Below are 9,661 nucleotides of genomic sequence, written 5' to 3'. Positions count from 1 at the left end.
TTTCACAGAGAAGAGAGCACAAGCAGGGGGAGCAGTAGAGGGAGAAGCAGAACCCCCCCCCCCCACCCACTGAGCAGGGAGACTGACCTGGGGCTCGATTCCAGGACCCTGGGATCATGACCTGAGCCACCTCCCCCAGCCCTGACACCCCCGCGACGGGCATCTAACCTCCAGCCTCCCGCCCGTCCAGCGTTTCAGACACCAGCACTGCCCCACGGGGCCCAGCTCCTCCGTCTAGCCTCGGCGTTCCTGCTCGCAGGTGGCAATCTACCCATCGAGGGCATTCGAGACGGGGAGCCGATGTGAGGCACAGCTGTTTCCATGGTGTTTTAAAATTCACTTCCCCATCAACGAGCAGATGGAAACAGCTCCCAGGGGCCTGTCACGCTGCTTTCGCTGTGCTTTCTCTCCCTCTTGTCTTCTTCTCTTCCCTCCTCACTACCTGTCCAGTGCAGATAGGCAGCCGAGGGGAGGTGAGGGAAGGAGAGGCCCTGGTCTGTGGCCCTTCAGGGCTAATTCCCTCCCTCATAGGCATCAAATTCCAGAACTGGCCTCCCTCCGGTCTAATACACGTTGCCGAGACCTCACTCTTCCTCTGGGAAGCTTGTTAGAAATGCAGATTCTCGGGCTGCACCCCAGGCCTGCCCTTTACCACAGAGCTCATGTGACTCCTGCGCAGGCTCAAGCCAAGAACAATGACTTCCAGCCTCGCTTTGCTCAGAAACACAATGTGGACAGCATCTGCTTCTGAGGCACTTTTTCCTGGGAGTCCCCGATTAGACCCAGGCCCAAGCTTTGGGAAGGCCAGGAAAGTGCTCGGCCAATTTGAAACCATCCCAGCAGTGAGTAGCTGGTCAGTGACAGCCTCTAAGGGAAGGCTTCCATGGGACCAGGAGGCCTGCCAGGCAGCGCCGCAAACATTTCCTCCCTGAGGAGGAGCAGAGTCGGAGGACCGGCCTCCCATCTGCTCTAACTTAAATATGGAAGACGATGAATGCATCAAAACGTTGGCATCTTAACTCTGTATGATTAGCGGGAAGGTATTTGCAACACCTCATATCTGATCTCAATATCCTATGGTTCTCAAATTGAGTGTTGACCAGAAGCCCTGTGGGGCTTGTTTTCCTGAAAACAAAAATGCCAGGACCACACCTGGGACCTCCTGCATCAGGGTCTCTGGGGAGGGGCCAGGTTTCTGTTGATCTGGGGAAGTCCCCAGGTGGTTCTAGAACCCCTAGGAGCAGAGCCTGCAGCCTGCTCAGACCTGCCCTCTCCCTGCCATCCTACCTGTCACCAGATGAGGGTGCCCTTCCTCCCTCTAGAAAGCACTGAAGGGACGCCTGGCCCCTCACCTACTTGGGCCAGCACTCTTTGGGGGAAGGAGAGGGTGGAGGTAGGAGAGGAGTGGATGGTGAGAGACTAGACTAGACTAGACTAGAGAACCCAGACCCTTGGGTGCTTAGATGCACAGTGTCCAAATATAGAAACCTTGACCCCATGACTGAAAGAGTAACAGCAAACTTCTGCTTTCTGGGGACAGACATGTTCCTTCCTGAACGTGCCTCAGGACCTGACCGACCCTTGAGCTGGGTTTTGAAGGTCAAGTAGGAGTTAGCCAGGGAGCTAGGCCAGAGTGGGGGGTAGTGCCATAGAGAACAGAGGGGACGCCCTGGGTGTGTGTGTGACTATGCTGCTCTAGCAAGAGGCTGAAGCAGGCCTTAAAAGTTCTTGAATCTCGGGACGCCTGGGTGGCTCAGAGGGTTGGGCCTCTGCCTTCGGCTCAGGTCATGATCTCAGGGTCCTGGGATCAAGTCCCACTTCGGGATCTCTGCTCAGCGGGGAGCCCGCTTCCTCCTCCACCTCTTTCTGCCTGCTGCTCTGCCTACTTGTGATCTCTCTCTGTCCATGAATAAATAAAAATCTTTAAAAAAAAAAAGTTCTTGAATCTCGGGAGATTATACTCTAGCCTGACGGTGACGTGGAGCCCCTGAAGGGTTCTCAGCCGGAGGGAGGGGAGCGCCATCAGATGTGCATTGACACAGATCACCTCAGGATCAGAGAAAGATTTGACCTCCAGGGGCAGGGCATCCAAAGAAGAGGTCAATGTGGAATCCAGGGCATTTGAAGACCCCTACACCAAGACAATAGCCATAGAGAAGAGAGGACACACTCTGGTCATGTTTAGAAGATAGAACGACTGGGACATGGTGGCTTGAATGGGTGCAATGAGTGGGAGGGAGGCGTGGAGACAGACGCCCAGGTTCCTAGATGTGCCCCCTGGGGAATGACTGCACCGTTTAGACATCAGCAGGAAGGAGGGGCGGCCTGTGGAGGAGGTCAAGCCCTCCCCCTGGAGATGCCTTTGTGCAGTGGACAGACGATCGAGGGAGGAGAGAAATAGAGATCTGGAGTCAGCAGCAGGTAAATGTCCATGTGGAAGACCGGGAGGCTGGGGCGGAGGGGGGTTCTGGGGATGGGGGACCCCGGCCACACAGGGTGTGTGGGAGGGGGCTATTTTCATGACTTTGGATTCTGTTGAACCCCAAACTGGCTAAGTTCTGCCTACAGTCACGAAATTAGGAATGGTGCCTGGGGTTAAAAGCAGTTCTCCACTAGATGGTTTGTTTTATGTAATTATTGGTGGCTACTTTCATTAAGAGTTGTTGGTAAAAGCCTTGAGACTGCATTTATTGAGGCTGCTTGAGTGAAAACAGAAATTACAATACAGAAGCAGGTTAGAGGAGGCCCCCACTCCCCATGCCCAGTGCCACGATGGGCCTTCGCAGGAAGTGAAGAAGGGTCTGGAATGAGCACACCTAAGGCCTGAGGAAAGGCCCAGAGGGGTGGCGCTGCAGCTGCTCAGCTGGTCCCACTGGGTCCTTTCTTCCTGTGACACACAAAAGAGGAGGCGGGGACGGGGGCGGTGTTGTAATTTGCACCCAGGACGGGAAGCGCCGGAAAGGGAAGTCGGCAATGCCAGCATGAGCCATTTGTTCCCGTGGCCACTTGGGCTCTGGCTGCTCACAGGGCAGCCTGCTGGAGGAGGACAGCCGCTTTCAGTTGCTCCTGTGGGGTGGGGCTTGCCCCCAGGGCCCCCTCAGGCCCTCACCACCCCCTTTATCTATCCACCCCAGCAAGCAGGTGCAGCTACAGAAGAATGCCTGGGTGGGATCTTACGTCCACTGCTTGGGGCCAAGCACCTTGGGTCGTCCCACGGTCTCACTTTCACTCCTAACCTATTTTCCTCAGGGATTTAAAGGAGGAACCAACTCCACTAACACTGGGATCTTAGACTTCTGGCCTCCAGAACCATGGGACGATTTCTTGATTAAGCCACCCAGTGTGTGATATCTGTAACAGCAGCCCCCCACAGTCCGGATCTGTCCGGATGACCGCAGGGGCAGGCCACACCAGGCTGCGCTTGTCATACCTGTGAAGAGGTGACCTCTTTCGAGAAGGGAGAGGGGGATGTATCTGTCGGGCAGTTAACCTTCTGGCTTCTCAGCAAGTCATGCTCGTTCCTACTCCTGTAGCCTGTCCCTGCCTCTGTTTGAGTTTGTTTGCTCACTTATTCATTTGCTGGTCCACTGTCCATTTGTTTATTTGGGTCATTCTTTTCACTTTTCTTGTCCACATTCTGTGGGCCAGCCACTGTTCTAGATGCTGGGCGCGCGGTGGGGAAGGGGACAGACAGAAGGCCTGTCCTCACGGCACTTCTATTCCAGTGGGAGGCCAGGCATGAGCCATGTCAGTCATGTGCTGGATGCTGCAATGACAGGAGCAAGGTTTCCTGGGGGGTCTTGATGTCCCAGCGAGCCCTGACCTTGAACCCCCTGCTTCGGTGTGAGCACGAAGATGGCTCAGGTGTGTATAAACAGCCTTGTCAATGCTGTTAAGTGTTCTGCTAGTCGTGAAAAGCTGTGCATCTTGAATACAGATGGGGGCCTTGGTGTGGTCCGCCTGCCCCCTCTGTAAGCCCCGTTTTGGGGAGAGGACTGAGGGACACTCTGACCACGTGGCATGGATGTGTGACACCCACTGGGACTGGATGTTCTAGCTAAAGACCACAAGGTGACAACAACCAGAGGGTCATGAGACACTCAAGGGGTCTCTGCAGGAAGTTGAGGGTCACAGGTGTTGTTCAGGGCAGGGCAACTCAAAGCGTGCCTCCTGGGATCACCAGGGCCACTTGGGACCTTTGGAGAGATGCAAATTCAGGCTCCACTCCAGACCTACTGAATCAGGAACTCTAGGGTGGGGCTCCCTGGGAGTTGCTGATGTGTCCGGAAGTTGAGAAACATTGGTGCTGGGGACAAGCATGGCTCTGGGGACAAACGGGGTTCAGTTTGAGAACTGGCCTTCTGCTTACTGAGCTTTTGTTCTCTTATACTTAATAAAGTATAAGTATTTATACTTTATAAAAAAGTATTTATTATACTTAATAAAGGCATTTAAAAAAAGTACCTAACTTCCCCCACCGACTTTCTAAAGTTGTGAATAGTGTATTTAGATAATGCGAGTGAGTGTGGGATCCAGTCCAAAGACAGGAAACACTAGCTAGTTATTGTCTTATAATAATTATTATTCTCCGGTCAGCTTCTGGAGAGCAGGTCTTCCTACCCAAAGCTTTGGAGCCTCAGGAGCTGGTTAGAAACCCTCAGTGTGACCCCAGCCCTCTCTCAGACTGGCTGTCTGGCTGCCTCGGAGCTCTCCGCCACCCAGCAGAGCCAGGGAGGCCGCCTTGCTCAGGGTGCTAGAGGCCAAAGGGCTTATAAGCCAAGAGTTGTCAGGAATCTGGGCCCCAACTTGCTCCAGGAATTCTGGCCTGAGATAAGGCAACACCATTATTACCCCACGCGACAGTGCAAACTCAGGGCCTCAGCAGGATCCAAACAAGGAAGCCTGATGGCATTCTGGGAAGGAGGGGGCTCTGAGGGGAAGAGCAAAGTGATCATTACGTGTGTGTATGAAGTGGAGGGGCTGTAAAGATTGCCCAGGCACCCAGGCAGTCCAGGGTTCCGGGTACCAGGGAGGGCGGGAGTACGGGCTTACTGTTCCTGTTGTCTCACCGACTTCTTGATTAGGTTGTCCCTTTGAGCACCTGGCTTTGTGACCCAGAGAAGAGGAGGCTGTTCAAAGCTGTAACAGAGCTCTGTACTTGTACCGGCTTTACGGTTGCTGGAGACAGTCGCCCCGAGCAGTTCAGAAAGGCCAAGGTAGACGTGCACACTCAGCGAGCTCACGCCCGGACCGTGCCTTTCCTGCCCTGCCCCACCCCTCCACCCAGATTTACTGGGTGATGCTGGATGTGGGGGTGGGGGGCACAGCCTTAGGACTCCCAGACCTGCTTACGTGCACAACCGGGCCACAGCCAGCCAGCCTCCTCTTGCTCAGGGGCTGAGGTGGGGCCCATACTCCCTCACACCTTCCCCTAGCTTCTTCCCAAGATGCCCTGGGAGGTAATCCAGGTATTGGGCCCGTATGTCAGGGTCATGAAGTGGCTAAGATACAGTGGCTTCCCCTGAGGTCAAAGGGCTTTGGCCCTGTCTGCACAGGGGACACGTTCCTGGGTCTGCTCTTGACTTCGGTGTGCCTCTGCAGTGGGCTCTGATCCCTTTCCCAAGCGTGACCCACTCCAACCCCTGCAGAGATAACCAGCCATATTCTCCCATTGACTCTCCTGGCCTCCCCTCTGGGGTTCGTCAAATGGGGTGAGAACATTGACACACCAGCAAAAGATACGCCCAGCCGCAGACAAATCAGAGAGAGGAAATAAACGGTTATATATTCCTGTCCGCTTTACGTTCAGATATATATTTTCCTCTGATCATCCTTATTTACATGTGTCTTTTATTATCTGGATTCTTCAAAATGATCTAAAATTATTTATGAAAAATACATGTTTAGTGGCAATCTATTTCTTATCTCAAAGGGGGATGAAGTGTGAGGAAGAAAATTAACCCCCAAGTCAAGGCACAGTCTGGCTACGACACATGGAAAGGGACAGGGGGTTGTCTGTGCTGAGTTGACCGTTATGCCCACTCAGGGTCTTGACCATCTCCCTTCCCATCCCTGCCCCCTTTCCCCTGTTCCCTCCCCAAGAAAGAGAGGAGGATGCCACTTGCGGAGAAACATCTCTCTCCCTCTGCTCCTCTGCTCCTCACTGGTAAGGAAGAGCTCCTCAGCCCCCCCCCCCGCCCCCAGGCACCGGGCCCCTCACTGAAGGAGGCTTCTTGGCACACCCACCCTCATCCAGCCTTCTGACACCCTCTCTCTCCAGCCTGTCCCAGTCTCGGGTCACTCGGTGTCCCCTGAGCCTTTAGCAGTGAGCCTATAAACCTTCCCCAGACACCGGTACTGGTTATTATTTTAAGGTATACAGTTCAGTGGCAGGAAATACCTTCATATTGTCGTGCGAATCACTACCTCCCAGCTCCAGAACTAATCTCGCATAACAGAAACTGGAAAATTTTGACAACATGGTATAACATGCATGAACCTTGAAGACATTATACTAAGCGAAAGGAGTCTGTCACAGCAGGACAAATGCTGTAGGATTCCACTGCTAGGAGGTAACCAGAGTTGCCAAATTCATAGACACGGAGAGTAGAAGGCTGGGGGCCAGGGGCTGGGCAGAGGGGGAAGTGAGGGGGTAGTGCTGAATGGGGACAGAGTTTCAGTTTGGCAAGACGAAAAGAGTTTTTTGGAGGTGGGATACAGAACAATGTGACTATTTTTAACACAAATGAACTGTACACTTAAAAATGGCTAAGGGCGTACATTTTATGTTATACGTAATTTACCATAACTAAACATTTTTAAAACAAAAAAAAATTTTTTTTTAAAAACTGGAAACTCTGTACCTTCACCCCACCTCTATGTGCCTCAGTTTATTCATTTGTCAAATAGGAATAATCCTACTACCCGATCTCGGAGGAACGTCGTGAAGATCTGCTGGGTGATCTACAGGAAGGGCCCACATTGGTGCCTGGCCACCTCAGTGCCCTGTGTCAGCTGGTGCTATTACTAGTGTCCCACGTGAAGCAGGGTGGGAAGGGAGAGGTCAGTGGGGCTACCTTTCAGAGAAAAGGGATAGGGATGATAGGACAGGGTGGGGAAGGGTGAGGGAGAGGAGTCTGCTGGGACCTTGGGAATCTATCCCCCGGATGGAGGGATTCCTTAAGGCTTGACCTGCACACCTAGGTCCCAGCAGAACTGCTGAGTCTGCCCATTATGTGGCCTCTGATCATTTTGAATTTGTGGTCCTGGATCTACAGCAGGCTGGAATTTCTGAGTCTTTTACTCAGCAGAAGGGTGAGCTGAACTCAGTTTTGGCATAGACCAGATAGGTCAAGTGCAGGGGAGATTTTTAAATTTCTTAACAGAATAAACTACCTCCACGCCCTGCAACAGGGTTGCTGGGAATATGATTGCAAACTGTCTTACCTTCCAGTTCAGTAGACCCTCAGAGCAATTTTTTAAAATGTATTCATAAAAAAAAAGCCTTATGAAACTATAAATACGATTGCATGTAATAAGTAACCTTATTTAACGGGAAAAAAAATCACATCCTTGAAAATCTGAGCATGGTCCCCCATTATGTGTCACCATAGTGATGCCCAGGGTCCTGGACTTTCTCCTCCTCATGGCAGCCCCCACCCCGTGACCAGAGGACAGCGGCTGAGCAGAGCCCCCCAGTCCTGCGGAAAGATTCAGCTGCAGATGGGCAGCAAAGACTAATGAAACAAAAAGAGATTACTCCAAGGGGTTTTACAGCATCTGTTGGACCAAATGTTTTCTGACGTTTGTACTAATTCTCTGGGGGTCTTGCTCCAAGGACTCTAATGACCTCATTCCTCTCTGATTTTGCTCTCCATCCAGATTGCAGGCAAGCACGAGCAGTCAGTCTCCTGATGCAGGGGCTGAGGAGTGGGGATGGGCTGCCTCCTCTCCTTGGGGTGGGTGTATGGATGGGGGTCAGCTTGCATGGAGCCTGGGAGGGAGGGCTATGGGACGCCTCAGCCTCGCCCCTTGCCTCCATCCTCCATCCTTCGGCAGTGGCTGCAGCACTAATGCTAGGAACGCTGGAGATACCGGTTCTTCTTTTCTGTTCTATAGCTTTCTCGGGTTTAAGTGACATACGATACATGGCACACACTGCAAGTGTGCACTTTGAGGAGTTTTGACACATGCGTACACCCATGAAACCATTGCCAGGAGGTACGTATCTACCCTCCCTCCCCTCCACACCTCTACGTCCCTCCCAGGCAACCACAGATCTGCGTTTTGTTTTTTTTTTTTAATTTTATTTTTTCAGTGTTCCAAGATTCATTGTTTATGCACCAGACCCAGTGCCCCATGCAATACGTGCCTTCCTTAATACCCACCTAACCCCCACTCCCCTCCCCTCCAAAACCCTCAGTTTGTTTTTCAGTTTCCACAATCTCTCATGGTTTGTCTCCTCCTCCGATTTCCCCCAATTCTCTTTTCCTTTCCATCTCTCAATGTCTTCCATGTTACTCCTTATGCTCCACAAGTAAGTGAAACCATATGATAATTGACTCTCTCTGCTTGACTTACTTCACTCAGCATAACCTCCTCCAGTTCCACCCATGTTGATACAAAAGTTGGGTATTCATCCTTTCTGATGGAGGCATAACACTCCTTTGTATATACGGACCATATCTTCTTTACCCATTCATCTGCTGAAGGGCATCTTGGTTCTTTCCACAGTTTGGAGACTGTGCCCATTGCTGCTATTAACATTGGGTACAGAAGGCCCTTCTTTTCACTACATCTGTATCTTTGGGGTAAATACCCAGTAGTGCAATTGCAGGGTCATAAGGTAGCTCTGTTTTTAATTTCTTGAGGAATCTTCACACTGTTTTCCAAAGTGGCTGCACCAACTTGCATTCCCACCAACAGTGTGAGAGGGTTCCCCTTTCTCCACATCCTCTCCAACACTGGTTGTTTACTGTCTTAATTTTGGCCATTCTAACTGGTGTAAGGTGGTATCTCAATGTGGTTTTGATTTGAGTCTCCCTGATGGCTAATGATGATGAACATTTTTTCATGTGTCTGATAGCCATTTGTATGTCGTCTTTGGAGAAGTGTCTGTTCATGTCTTCTGCCACTACATTCTTTTCATGTTACAGAATTTTATACGAATGGAAGGGGACGTTATGTCCTTCTTTGGTCCACACTCACTCTGCATCATTATTTTTTGAGATTCATCCATTATCATGTATACCACCTATTCATCTCTTTTTAGTTCTGTCATTTGTTTATCCATTCAAGTGTGGATGGGCACCTGTGTACAAGACTTTGTGGGGACATAAGCTTTCATTTCTTCGGGTTGAATAGCTCGGTGTGGAACAGCAGGATCATGTGGTAAGTGCATGTTTATTTAAAAGATTACCTCACTGTTTTCCAAAGTGGTTGTGCCATTTTATGTTCCCACCAGCAGCACGTGAGAATTCCAGTTGCTCTGCATTCTTGCCAGCATTTGCTACTGAAGGCCTTTAATTTTAGACATTCTAATAGCCGTTTGGTAGTATCTTGTGGTTTTGATTTGCATTTCCCTAACTGATGATTTTGAGCCTCTTTTCATGGGCTTATTTGCCATCTGTATACCTTCTTGAGTGGCTTATCTGTTTGAATC

General features: G+C 51.1%; 1 long non-coding RNA gene across 1 annotated transcript; it reads left to right on the top strand.

The window, feature by feature from the left end:
* The first annotated feature begins 3,372 nt into the window (after positions 1–3,372).
* On the top strand, positions 3,373–5,278 carry LOC116870755. The gene is made up of 3 exons (XR_004383289.1): positions 3,373–3,440; positions 3,726–3,864; positions 5,085–5,278. It is a non-coding gene; the product is annotated as an uncharacterized LOC116870755 (long non-coding RNA).
* Positions 5,279–9,661: the final 4,383 nt, after the last annotated feature.

Source organism: Lontra canadensis, unplaced genomic scaffold (genome assembly GCF_010015895.1).
Source record: "Lontra canadensis isolate GAN:19392208 unplaced genomic scaffold, GSC_riverotter_1.0 scaffold24, whole genome shotgun sequence".
NCBI classification, from domain to species: domain Eukaryota; kingdom Metazoa; phylum Chordata; class Mammalia; order Carnivora; family Mustelidae; genus Lontra; species Lontra canadensis.
Note: the sequence above shows the minus strand (reverse complement) of the source record. Positions and strands in the feature narration are given on the sequence as shown.